The sequence below is a fragment of the Sinocyclocheilus grahami genome, unplaced genomic scaffold (genome assembly GCF_001515645.1).
Source record: "Sinocyclocheilus grahami isolate Dianchi unplaced genomic scaffold, SAMN03320097.WGS_v1.1 scaffold762.1, whole genome shotgun sequence".
Lineage (NCBI taxonomy): Eukaryota > Metazoa > Chordata > Actinopteri > Cypriniformes > Cyprinidae > Sinocyclocheilus > Sinocyclocheilus grahami.
Window position 1 is genome coordinate 472473 of NW_015505941.1, and position 12250 is coordinate 484722.

Genomic DNA, 12250 nt, shown 5'->3' on the forward strand with positions numbered 1-12250 from the left:
CTAAAAGATACTTTACATATTTTTCATTTACATTTTGATTAGGAATATTTGGTGATTATTTGATATTGCTTTGTATAGTGTGTGTGTGTGTGTGTGTGTGTTATTCGTTTTATTCTTATATTATTCTCATTGTTTAGTCCGTTCAGTTTGAGAGTCTTGTGTGAATGACTTGCACAGACAAACCCTGCTTACAGTGTACAAAATGTACAAAAAAAATCTAGTTTTTTTATTAGATTCCATTTATGAGTAAATATGTTTACATGCATTTTAAAAGTCTGATTTTAGTCTGACTAAAGCAGTAATTTATATTTAAAAAATGTAACCAGTTGGCCTTAGTGTTGCCTGTTTGCTCCAAAAGCCAGAAGTGAATCACAACATTCATTAAATACTTGAAATATTAAGTATCTGATTATGCATTGTATACTTGGTCAAACAGATTAAGACTGTAGTGCATGTAAACATACTTACTGATTCCCAACCATCAGGATCCAAAACCTGGAAACAGTTTGATTTTACTTGAGTAAAACTAGTGTCCAAAATCAAAAAAATATGATCTTGTTGGATTTTGTTCATTTCCTGGTGGGGTTTTTATGAGAGCATTTCTCTAATCACCCCCCATAAATGTTTAAACTTTAAAAGGAGAACCTGCTTGGTGGGTATTCATAATAGTATTGATTGTTTTTTGTTAAAATGTATTTTTCAAAAAAGTGTAAAAATGGGCACTTAAAAGTAATGACAATGCTAAATGATATTCAGTGGAATAAAGGGAGCCTGATGGTAACCAATAAAAAAAAGATTGTAAAACAAAACATTAAAACATCAATAAACTTCATATATAACTTATTTTCTAGACTTTAAAAGCACACAATACAAATTATTCCTCATTTGCAATTTTGAAACAACCTACATAAAATACGGAGTGCTGCATGACGTTGCTGAACTATAAAAAGAGCTTAAAGAGCTGTTGCAGGTGAAACCATTAAACTCCTAAAGCACGCGTTTGCATGATGCAGAGCTTTAGGTTTAAGTATTCCAGCCTTTAATGCATGCACTCAAATATATAGAGCAACGGGCAAAAGGTAAAATGTGTAAAAGCGCAGTTTTCTATGACCCACTTAAGCAGTGTCACAAAGCAGTCTTGAGTGTATGATTGGTACTTATAATGAGAAATGGAGAGAAGCAGAGGACACACACACACACACACACACACACACACACACACACACACAAGGAGAGATGAAGAGGGTCACAGGCTAACAAGAATTCAGTGTATATACTAGTGTTTAAAGACGAAAGTGGAAAAGTGCATAAGAGGGTGAATTCTATTTTTATCATATCTAAACCGGGACTCCCAGTTTGTCTCAGAGTCAGCATGCAGTCTCACACAGATAATATGTATTTTCTAGACATTAAAATCACAAGATAGAAATTAGTCCTCATTCGCAATGTTGAAATAACCTACATAAAATAATAATTATATAAACAAGGAGTATTGTAATTATCTACTGTATAGGCTATACTGATATTACTGAAACAATGATAAACGTAAATAATTTAGTAAGAATGAAAACATAAAAAAATGACAATTATAAATTAAAAATTACATAAATATAAAATAAAAAAATGAACATGCTCTTTGATCTGTTATGTAAATTCCATAATAAGTACTCATTGTTTTAAAGTAAACATGACTTTAAATCACGGAATAAATATATTTGTTAATATTAATATGCAACTCATTTGATTAATTAATTGACATATGTAATTACATTAAAAAGATTAATCCACTGGCAGCCCTGATGATGAAATTAATTTCACATAATATAAGCGGATACAAGCAGTGTTGATTAAATACAGGAGGCTGGGGAGTGAACATTTATTCTAAATGGCTGTCAGTTATTAAGTTTCAAAACTGAAGTTATGCATTTAAATCCTGTAATAAACTGTCTGTAAAAATATTTTTCCAACTATTACAGTACGTTGTACAAGAAAAATATTTTAGTTTTTCTACTTCAGAAGTTTACATTTAATTCACTGTTACTTGCCATTTCTTTGTAATTGATTGCAAAAAATATTAGTAATTTCTGAGTGAAAATTGTTTCTACACCATTTTTTTATTTTAGAAGCTAAACCGATTCTATTTAATGAAACCAAATAAATTAACTAACTACTGTTAAACAAGAGGATGCACACAGCACTTACTACTCACTGAAAGAGATCTCTTGCAGCCCATTGATCGTCCATGTGACCTGCGGGCTGTGTCTGCCCACATGAGGCCTTCCGGCACATGTATGTGTGCTGAAGCATAGAAAGATCCATGCGTTTGTTTACTGAAAAGGAACACTACACATCACACTTTCAAATCTGGGTCGATGACGCTGTCATTTGAGGCCAGGGTCATTTATAGTGCAGTTATGAAAGAGTTCGCACAAAACCATAGTTTAATTAAGGAACATCGAGTACATTTTCTTGTGGGAGGCAATCAGTTTTAACGTTCTAGGTTCAGCACAACTGAAAATCAATTGACAATATCTGTCAATTATCACAGAAAATAATTTTGACTAAACGCTTAGTTTGAACAAAAGATCTGTAATTCACATGCAACAGAAGTCTATGGGCTGATTGTACAGCTCTGGAATGAATGTAAAAATATAAAATTATCACAGCGTTTCAAAGGTATAGGTTTAACACTTAGTCACTGAAATTGTTAGAATCAGAATGTAGGGCTGTGAAATTAATCGCATGCGATTGTCATGCGCATCTCGTCAGTAAAGCCGGTTCCGTGATTAGCAGTAAATCTCCATCACCTGCTTTCAGATTGAGCAGCATTCACTACACAGAGCCGCAGTTCACTGACAATTAGGCAATATCGCGTTCATAATCGCAGATGATGCGATTTCAATTTTTCCTTTCTCTTTGAAGTGTTACAAGCTCTTGGTGCATTAAGAAGATCTGTAAAGTTGCAAAGACTAAAGTCTCAAATCCAACAAGATATTCTTAATAAAAGTTAAGAGTCAACCACGCCTACCTAAAATGGCTCGTTCTAACACACCCCCAACATGTCTACGTCCCAACGTGGGAAGATGTGCATAACGCCGCCCAAATGTTCACGCGAAGAAAGAAGGCGTAACTTTTATTCTTGCTGTAGTATTGTTGTTGATGCTGCCATGTCGTGAAAGCGCTGTGTGTTTCGTTGTGAAAGCAAAACTACTTTGTTTGGTCTTCCAAAAGAGGATGATATCCGCTTCGTCATGCCTCGAGCTTATCTGTGCTGATCGCTGAGGGAATACATCAACTTCGCGCTGTCGATCGCCGGATCGGCTTTCACCGTGGACGAAGCGGAGTCGTCAGCCCGGGGTCGTCACATGTGGTTGCCTCAAGCCCACCGGCCGCTCCTTTGTCGAATCTGCCGGCCGTTCCTCACTCTAGCCGCAGGCCTCCGCTTACTCAAGGCCGCCGTGTGTGATGCTGTGTTTCGTTGTGAATCTTTTGTCCATCTTTTGAGGCACAAAACAGCACCACTGCACAGAAGACTCCACCTCCTCCCGGCGACCAGGTGATGACGCTGTCCCCAGACAGCGTGAGGAGATCCCTCAGCAGGATCAACGCACGCAAAGCTCCGGGTCCTGACAACATTCCTGGGCGTGTACTGAGAGACTGTGCAGTGGAACTCACCAATGTCTTCACAGACATTTTCAACATCTCGCTAAGTCAGGCTGTTGTCCCCACATGCTTCAAAGCTACCACCATCATTCCAGTCCATTTATGTTATCTGTATGCACCCAAGGGTCTGAGAGTAACGCAATTTCAATTCTCTGTGTGTATGTGCTGTACATGTGGAAAAAATGACAAAAAAGCAGACTTGACTTGACTTGACTTGACTTGACTTGACTTGAAAGCAAAACTACTTTGTTTGGCCTTTCAAAAGAGGACACGACTAGAGATCAGTAATTAAGTTGTATTTACAACACTGTTCCAGAACAGTTCAACCCAAATATTAATTTGTGTGCAGCACATTTTATGGAGGACTGCTTCCTGATCCTGTTAGAGTAGACTACAATGCCGGCTGTTCTGACTCACAGTCTGTAAGTACTTTTTCATTTAAAGGATTTGCCACTGATGATTCAAACGTGAGTTTTGAGCAGTGTAGAGTAGCGCTTGTTTGTCATTTCTCCGATCACAAATGCAGACATGGTTTTATGTTTACGCGGCGCGATGCAATGCAACACGTAAAAAGACAGTGTAAGTCATTATAATCCGTAATTATGTCCCCACTGGATGCAACAAATGCCTCGTTTGTAATAGGTTTTCATGTTTTTGAATCGTCGCGCCGGCCGGACAGGGCATCACAGTATGTTAAGGGGCGTAACATTTCCGTCACACACTTGAGGTATTCGGCCAATCACAACGCACTGGATAGCTGGCCAATCAGAGCACACCTCGCTTTTCAGACCGATGAGCTTTGTAAAAATCGACGCGTTTCAGAAAGGCGGGGCATAGAGAAACAATAATGTAGAGTATGTGGAAAATAATGTGTTTTTTGAACTTTAAACCGCATTAACACATTTCATTACACCAAATACACAAAATAATGTTCTTTTTAGCAACATCATATGACCCCTTTAAATGCCGCTCCATCTGAAAGCAGGTGATGGAGATTTACTACTAATCACGGGACCGGCTTTACTGACAAAGATGCTCATGACAATCGCATGCGATTAATTGCACAGCCCTATCAGAAAGTGTTACCCACCTTGTCTACCCAAAGTTACAATGTCTCAGCTCATTAAACAATATGTTATGTATATATAGTAAATTTTTGGTTCCATGAAGAACCCTTAATATGGACCTTTTTTATGGAAAAGTTTCTTTAAGGTGGAAAAAGGTTCCTTTAGAATATTTAATTGAAAGGTTTTTTTGGGGAACCAAAAATGGTTCTTTTATGGCATCGCTGTGAAAAAACTCTTTTGGAACCAATGTGGGAGAATCTTTGTCAAGAAATGTCCAATAAACATTTCACCACAAAATAAATCATATTTTGTTGACAGAAAATGTAACCTACTATTATAGGGGATTTTTTTTCTCACTTTATGATAATTTCACCCCCAATTCTCACTACTGGTACTGTGAGTTCTAATTCTCTGTAAGTCATTTTTTACTATATTACAAAATATTAATAATTTAATTCAAATAGAAATTTCATTAATTAAATAAAAATTAAAAGCACGTCAAATACTACCATGATGTATAAATACTATATATGAATCTTTTTTCTTGCTACAGTAATGAGAATGTGACACGGTATTTTGTATCGCAACAATGATAATCATTATTAATGAAAAATAGAATTAATAAGAAAAAAAGAGAAAGACACTATCAAGCATTAGAGTAAAAGAAATGTGGGATGAGTTTAAAAAGAGCTTAAATGTCCTGAAAAAATTAATTAATTAATAAAAGGGTGCCACTTTGTCAGATTCACCCATTGTGAAGTAACTATTAATTCATTTTTAAAATAAGCAAACTCCACCCAAAAAAGTAATGTCACCTCAAAACACTATGTAAATAATACTTTTTATTTATAATAATAATGCTTCCCCCCCCCCCCTTTTTTTCTTACTTTAATTGTTGTTTTTTTAAAATAAATAGTCATTTATAATACAATTTAATAATATTGCTGTTTTTACTGTATTTTGATCATAAGGTGCTGCCAAGAACAAAAGGAAGGGTGTTCAGTGTTGATTGTGATGTTATAACATGGATTACCTTATGTATATTAATTAGGATATTCTCAAATATTGATATTTTATGTTTTGTTCGACAAACAGTCTGTCATGTTCCATTTCCAGTCCATTTCCATGTCAAAACTATAATGCAAATCAGTTCTACTGCAATTTTCATGTAAATCATACAAATTAACTACATAAAATCATCGAAAACTTTTCAATAGCACGTTGAGTGTGGCTATTTTTTCGACATAAAAGGTCTCATTACACAGTGATTTGAGGGAGCACTCATTGCCATGAACCATTTTCACTTGAATGGTTTCAATTCAAATCCCCCTGAAATGCATTTTTGTTTCAATGAATCAAAAATGGCATCTGTAGGTTCGCAGATGTATATCAGCACCAGGAACACATTTGTATCTGGTTTTGTAATTTCACTGAAACAGAATGAGAGTTCGCAGAAAAGCAATAGAGAAGTGGAGCACGTCTGACAGAGCTGTCTGCATGAGAGAACACTGCCGCTGTTGCCCGATGACAACCGCAAAGACTACTCAGCAAAACAACAGAAACAACACATTTCAGAGGCAGCCTCTCATTACACACACTAAACGAAAACTCCTGCACAAGAATCAGATGCTTCCTATGTATTATTTACACCCTGCATAGAGACTATATTGCTTTATGAAAGTCTCCATTGTACAAAAAAAAAAAAGGTTTATGCTTTGTTTTATCTGTGCTCACTTTTTCATTCTCGCATCGGTTTTATGAGCAGGATGGATCCAGCTCCTCTCATTGCCCTGTGTCTGTGTGAAATGTTCCAGATGGTGAGTTTTTTTTTTTTTACTGGAACAGGAAACACATCCATGCCACTTTAAAGCATAAATGCACCTACAGGCATGAATGACATCAGCCGTCTGTGACATTAAGATAAGTGTGAGAAATATTTAGCATCTTATGGTGAAAAAACAACAACAACTACAAAGCGCTGCACAGCAGAACATATAATTTAACTGTCCATGTGTTTTTAAAGGCCATTACATTCAGACATATCTGTTAGTGTTATACGTCATCGCTTGCGTTTGCGGCTCGTCAGACAATGGTAATGACACAAACCAAAAATGACCTGGGTAAACACAGCATTCCACGTAAGGGTGTAATTTCAGTTCTTATAAGTACCACATAAGAACACAGTGTTAAAACAGGTTTCACATTTTAAAGTGAACCCAAAGACACTTCCTGCATCAACCACCACAATACTGTGGGTGAAATGAAAAATATATATGCTAATCTTCAATGTGATTTTCGATTTAGCTGAAAGCTAGCCATGCTTCACTCTCACTTCCCGTTATATACATTCCCAGAATGCAATGCATGAAGCCACAGCTCTCCATCACAACTTTAAAAAATGAATGATGTTCTCTCTGGTGTGACTAAGGTGCCGTAGATGGCCTACATAAATCACTAGCACTACTCACACGTAAACCTCATATCTCTGTATAATCAAGGGCACAAAGCACAAAACTGTTCAGCTATATTGCCTTGGACAATTTAAATATATAGTACTGTATATAAACACAACGGGGTCCAAAAGTTATATCAATGGTGATAATGCGTTTGCTTTTTTTCTAATTAAATATATTCATTTCATTTCAAAATAATACAAAAAAATTGTGAAAAATTAAGAATTCTAATAAAATGTACAATATAACGAATCAAATTATAAAAATATGAATTTATATAAAGCCTGTAAATTAATTTAATAAATTATTAAACATAATTATTACAAATAAAAACTATAATTATATAAAAACGTGTTACATATTTAATAAAATGTTAAATATATATTTATGCTGTATATAATACATATATAAAAAGTGAGGATCTTGCATTACTACAGTTTTTTTTTTCAATTTTGTTTTATTTAGAATTTATTTATTATTATTAAAATCTATCCATCTTCAGTGCATATACACACACATTTATGATTATTTTACAAAATATACATATTTACAATATATAAAATAAGAATAAAATAATACACACAATACCAATATTAGAAATCAAAATAAAATAGTAATTATAAGAGACCCTCACTTTTTCAGATTTTACAAATGACAAAAATAGCTTTGACAAAGGCTGCTACTTCAGACACATAAATCAAGGCATTTCTATTCCATCTGTCTGGAGAAAAACCCAATCCACTCTTAAGGACTGAGATAAAGGTCTTTCAAAAGAAGATGATGTACAGTATCGCATGCACTTAACACAGTAGGTAGCGCTGAAGTAGGAATGTGGCAGTAAATGTGATTTCCTGCTGTTGATGAAGTGTGCTGGCACAGTTTCTGTGAGTAGAATGTTCAGTGTCAGAACCCTTCAGGGACGCAGTCACTCCGGGCTGCGCTGATGTCAGGGTGCATTGGTTCACATCTCTAAAGGAAACCGGACATAGGTCTGACTACCCTGACGCTGGGCCAGCCTCCTCATCTTTGTGTAATCAGAACTGAAGCCGTGGATTGGACGAGAGGTCACACACTGGGTAAATGAATGTGTAAACATCTCATGCGCTATTTAGTTTGTATATACAGCAGGCCCAAAAAGTATGTGGACACTTGAGCCCGAAATGCATGAACGCAATGGCAAGTGGCATCTGCAAACACTAAGAACCAGAACATGGATTAATTGGAAAATTATACACATGTAAATATTATAAGTGTGCGTTTGATAAACGTTTCATCATTTAAAAATTATATAAAAATTAATTTCTCATTTCAATTTTTTGTGAAAATGTTTTGCTTAAAGTATATAATATAATATAATATAAGAAAAAAAAGCCACTTGGTTCAATGTTTTGTTATAAAATGCAATGACTTAAGTTTGTAAACGTTATCAGTGTCCAGATATTGTTTGATCAATTGATAAATATTTTAGCAGTTAAAATGACATAAAAAAATAACTTATTTAATTTTTGTGAAATGCTTTGCTTCAGAAGAAGTACCTTATAATAATATAATATAATATAATATAATATAACATAATATAATATATAATTTTTCATATTTTTATATTAAAACAAATGCCACTTGGTTTATTACTTTATTAAATGCAATACCATTCAGAGATTTATAAATATTATAGTGTCCAGATATTATTATTTATTTTTATTATTTAAAAATTATATTAAAAATGTATTTATAATTTTTTTGTAAAATGTTTTACTTGAGAAGTGTGCTTGTGATATATTATAATGTATTATAATGTAATATTTTAGCAATGCCACTTGTTCAATGTTTTGTTATAAAATAAGATTACATTCAGAGGTTTTTAAGTGGGGTTTCATTCTCATTGCTCCTCATTAAAAATAAATAAGAAGTTGCTGTAATATCTATCTGTGAAAAACTTGTCATGCTGCAAAGCTGCTACTACTGCATCACATGTGGATCATCTAATTGCTATTCAATCTGCGCTAATCATAATTACACTTGAAATTATGTGCTATACTTGTCAAATCAATGCGATTCACTGAAGCAGTGAGTAAAGCAGTCAAGATCTGCAATTGAAGCAAATGTTCACACCACATGTTCACATCAGTGCGAATACGGATGTTTTTTTTCTGCGTGTGATTGACGCTGGTGAGAAAAGAGTGCGCTTGAAAGGAAGTGGCAGGGCAGCACTATTTCATCTTTTGAAAACTTTCAAAGGTGATATTCGCTGTGGCATTTCTGCGTGGCTGGCTTTAACACCCTTGTGGTTTTGAAAGCTAAGTATCAGACAGTGTAGGCAGGTCATTCTCAACATTTTATGCTGACCTTCAAGAAATGTACACATCAGAGGAAGTGACAACTTCTGAAGTTTAAAAGAACGCTGAAACATTTCAACTGCCCCCTGCTGTCATAATGCACACTTCAAAAAACTGATCTTGCTTCAAAAATGAACTGTGCATAATGCAAGGTGAGGATGAGTCTAGTGGGGCCATCATAGAGGTCATTAGCATTACTCATTCTGCTTTTATAAGGAAGTGGAGTATGCTCAGGCACTATGAAAAGCATGTGCTACCGATTAGCATATATTTGTTAGTACATTTACTATTTAAGTCCTCCTGGATGCTGTTTGGTCAACAAAGTTTGAAAAACCATGCAATTTCTGTCATTATTTTCTCACTCCAATGTCATTCCAAACCTGCATACGTCATATATGATGTACTTTCTTCTGTGGAACCCAACAGATATTTTGAAGAATGCTGGGTTCCACAAAACATTCCAATTCCATTTTTTTAAATGCATTATTTGAATCCAATTTGTTACTTGCCATTTCCTTGAAAATTATTGTGAAATTTACCATCAGTTACAAAGTGAAATTTGTGATACACCAATATTTTTCAGTGCAGGTTTATAATTGCATGGGGGTGAGCGAAATTTTAAGTAATTAAATTAGGCAATTCTGTTATATTGCCACCACTAGAGCTTTTAAAGATGCCTTGACTAAGAATATTAAAATTCTAACCAATTATAATAACACAGTAATTAAATAGTTAAATGGCTGATATTAAAACTCTAAACTACTTTGTAAAACAATCATTCATTTTTAAACAAAATTAAAACACTAAATAAACAAACTAATTATTTTAAATGCTACAAATAAATAGCCAACACAACAGTATAATGTACAGAATGAAAAATGGATATTCATTTTGAAATTTGCTAAATATAAAATGTTATAGTGTTATTAAAGTATTGTTGTTTTTAATGATTAAATGAGTGTTAATAACAGCAATGCAATGTAAGTTTACAAAAATATTGGAAATGAGCATGCATAATTAAACATTCAATATTTAAAAATTAAATTAAATTAAAATTAAAAACCAGTTATAAAGGCAAATTAACTCAAATTGGACACTCTAAGGATAAGAAAAGTACAAAAGCTGTCACTGGGGTGGCGCTTTCAAAAGGTACACCTTTGTACCCCTAAAGGGCGCATATTAGTACCTTAAAGGTATAGATTAGTAGTTTTGAGTGTACAAATATATTGTGCATACCTATCAATCAGCATTTAAGATCACAATTATTCATTTCAATCTTCATTTTACATTGAGCATCAAAAAAAGCAAACTGAGCATTACTGAAAGCAAAAGCTGAAATCAAAATAAAAAGGTAATTCCGGCAATTCCATTGCTTCAAAGTACATGCAAATATCCAACCTTCAATCTTCAACAATCAACAATCAACATGCACATGCAGTCTCACCAGACCTGAACAGAGGATGATTGGTGGGTTTGGCATGGAGGGCATCCAACCCCCAGGGTGATCTATACAAGTATGCTGACAGGGGCTTATGCGAATTGTTTTAATAAATTGATTTAAAATGAACAAGCAGTCGTTCTATCAAGGTGACTTATATGAGGCAAGTTTCTCTCTTGAGACAGACAAACAATTATAAAGTTCCTCCTCTGCAAAGGACACTGCCAAATCCTTCCAAACCCTCACACACATCAACGTCTGCATGTATAGTTTTTTTGCAGACTTTAGACCCTTTCACACATAATACCAGTAAATTGCCGTAAAATTATCAGAACGACTTTACTGGTGAATTAAAAGAATGCGCTGTTCACACTGGCAACGACGTTCTGTCTTTTTTCTGGTAGAATACCATTCACACATCAATTTCAAAATACCAGTAAATTATGAGACATCATTAACTGGAAATTACCTCTAAATGGCTGCGCCTCCCGGTGTTGTGTTTGTAAACATGGAGGGGTATACGCGGTAAGGGTTTTTGTTGAATGTTTTCACTTTTGTGTCAAACGTTCACATTCATGCAGCTGCTTTTGGACCAGAGACATCTTATTAGACAACTTTAGACATTTCTTCGACTTCTGTAAACAGCGCAGACTGAGTAAATGCGTAATCTGCGTCAGAATGTTATGATTGGCCCAGAGTAGACATCTTACATCAGCGCATACTGAACTCATACGTGCTCATCTTGTATTCTTGTGCTGCGTTCAGACAGAGCTCATTACCGGTAATTTACTGGTAATGTTACAACTTCTCATACCTGTAAATTGCCAGAATGAATTTACCGGTATTTTTGAAAAGGTCCTGTTCACACATGATCTCTTAACGATAATTTACCAGTAAAGACTGTGTGAAAGAGGCTATTGACATACAACTCAGCTTTACAGAATGTGTCAGTTTAATGTACCGGCTCAATGGATTAAAAAAGGTCCTTATAGGTGAAACAACGGAGGTGGGAAGAGATATGAAACGGTGAGGGATTCAGATTGTCCCAATCGAGACAGATGGATTCACTGTAAAAGGGCACAGAGCTGGAATCTACAGCTTTGTACAATAAAAAAGTGCTATCATTATACCAGCCATCTGCGAAGGGAGGGAAATTATCCTGAGGCATAAAAGGAACATCTCCACTGCTAATCCAAGTGTCATTTTCATTTGCAGGCAACTGTGTGAATTCACACGCCTCGTCACTGGGGAAACAGAGTTCAAAAATACCGCAGCCACCACTTGCCGAATATG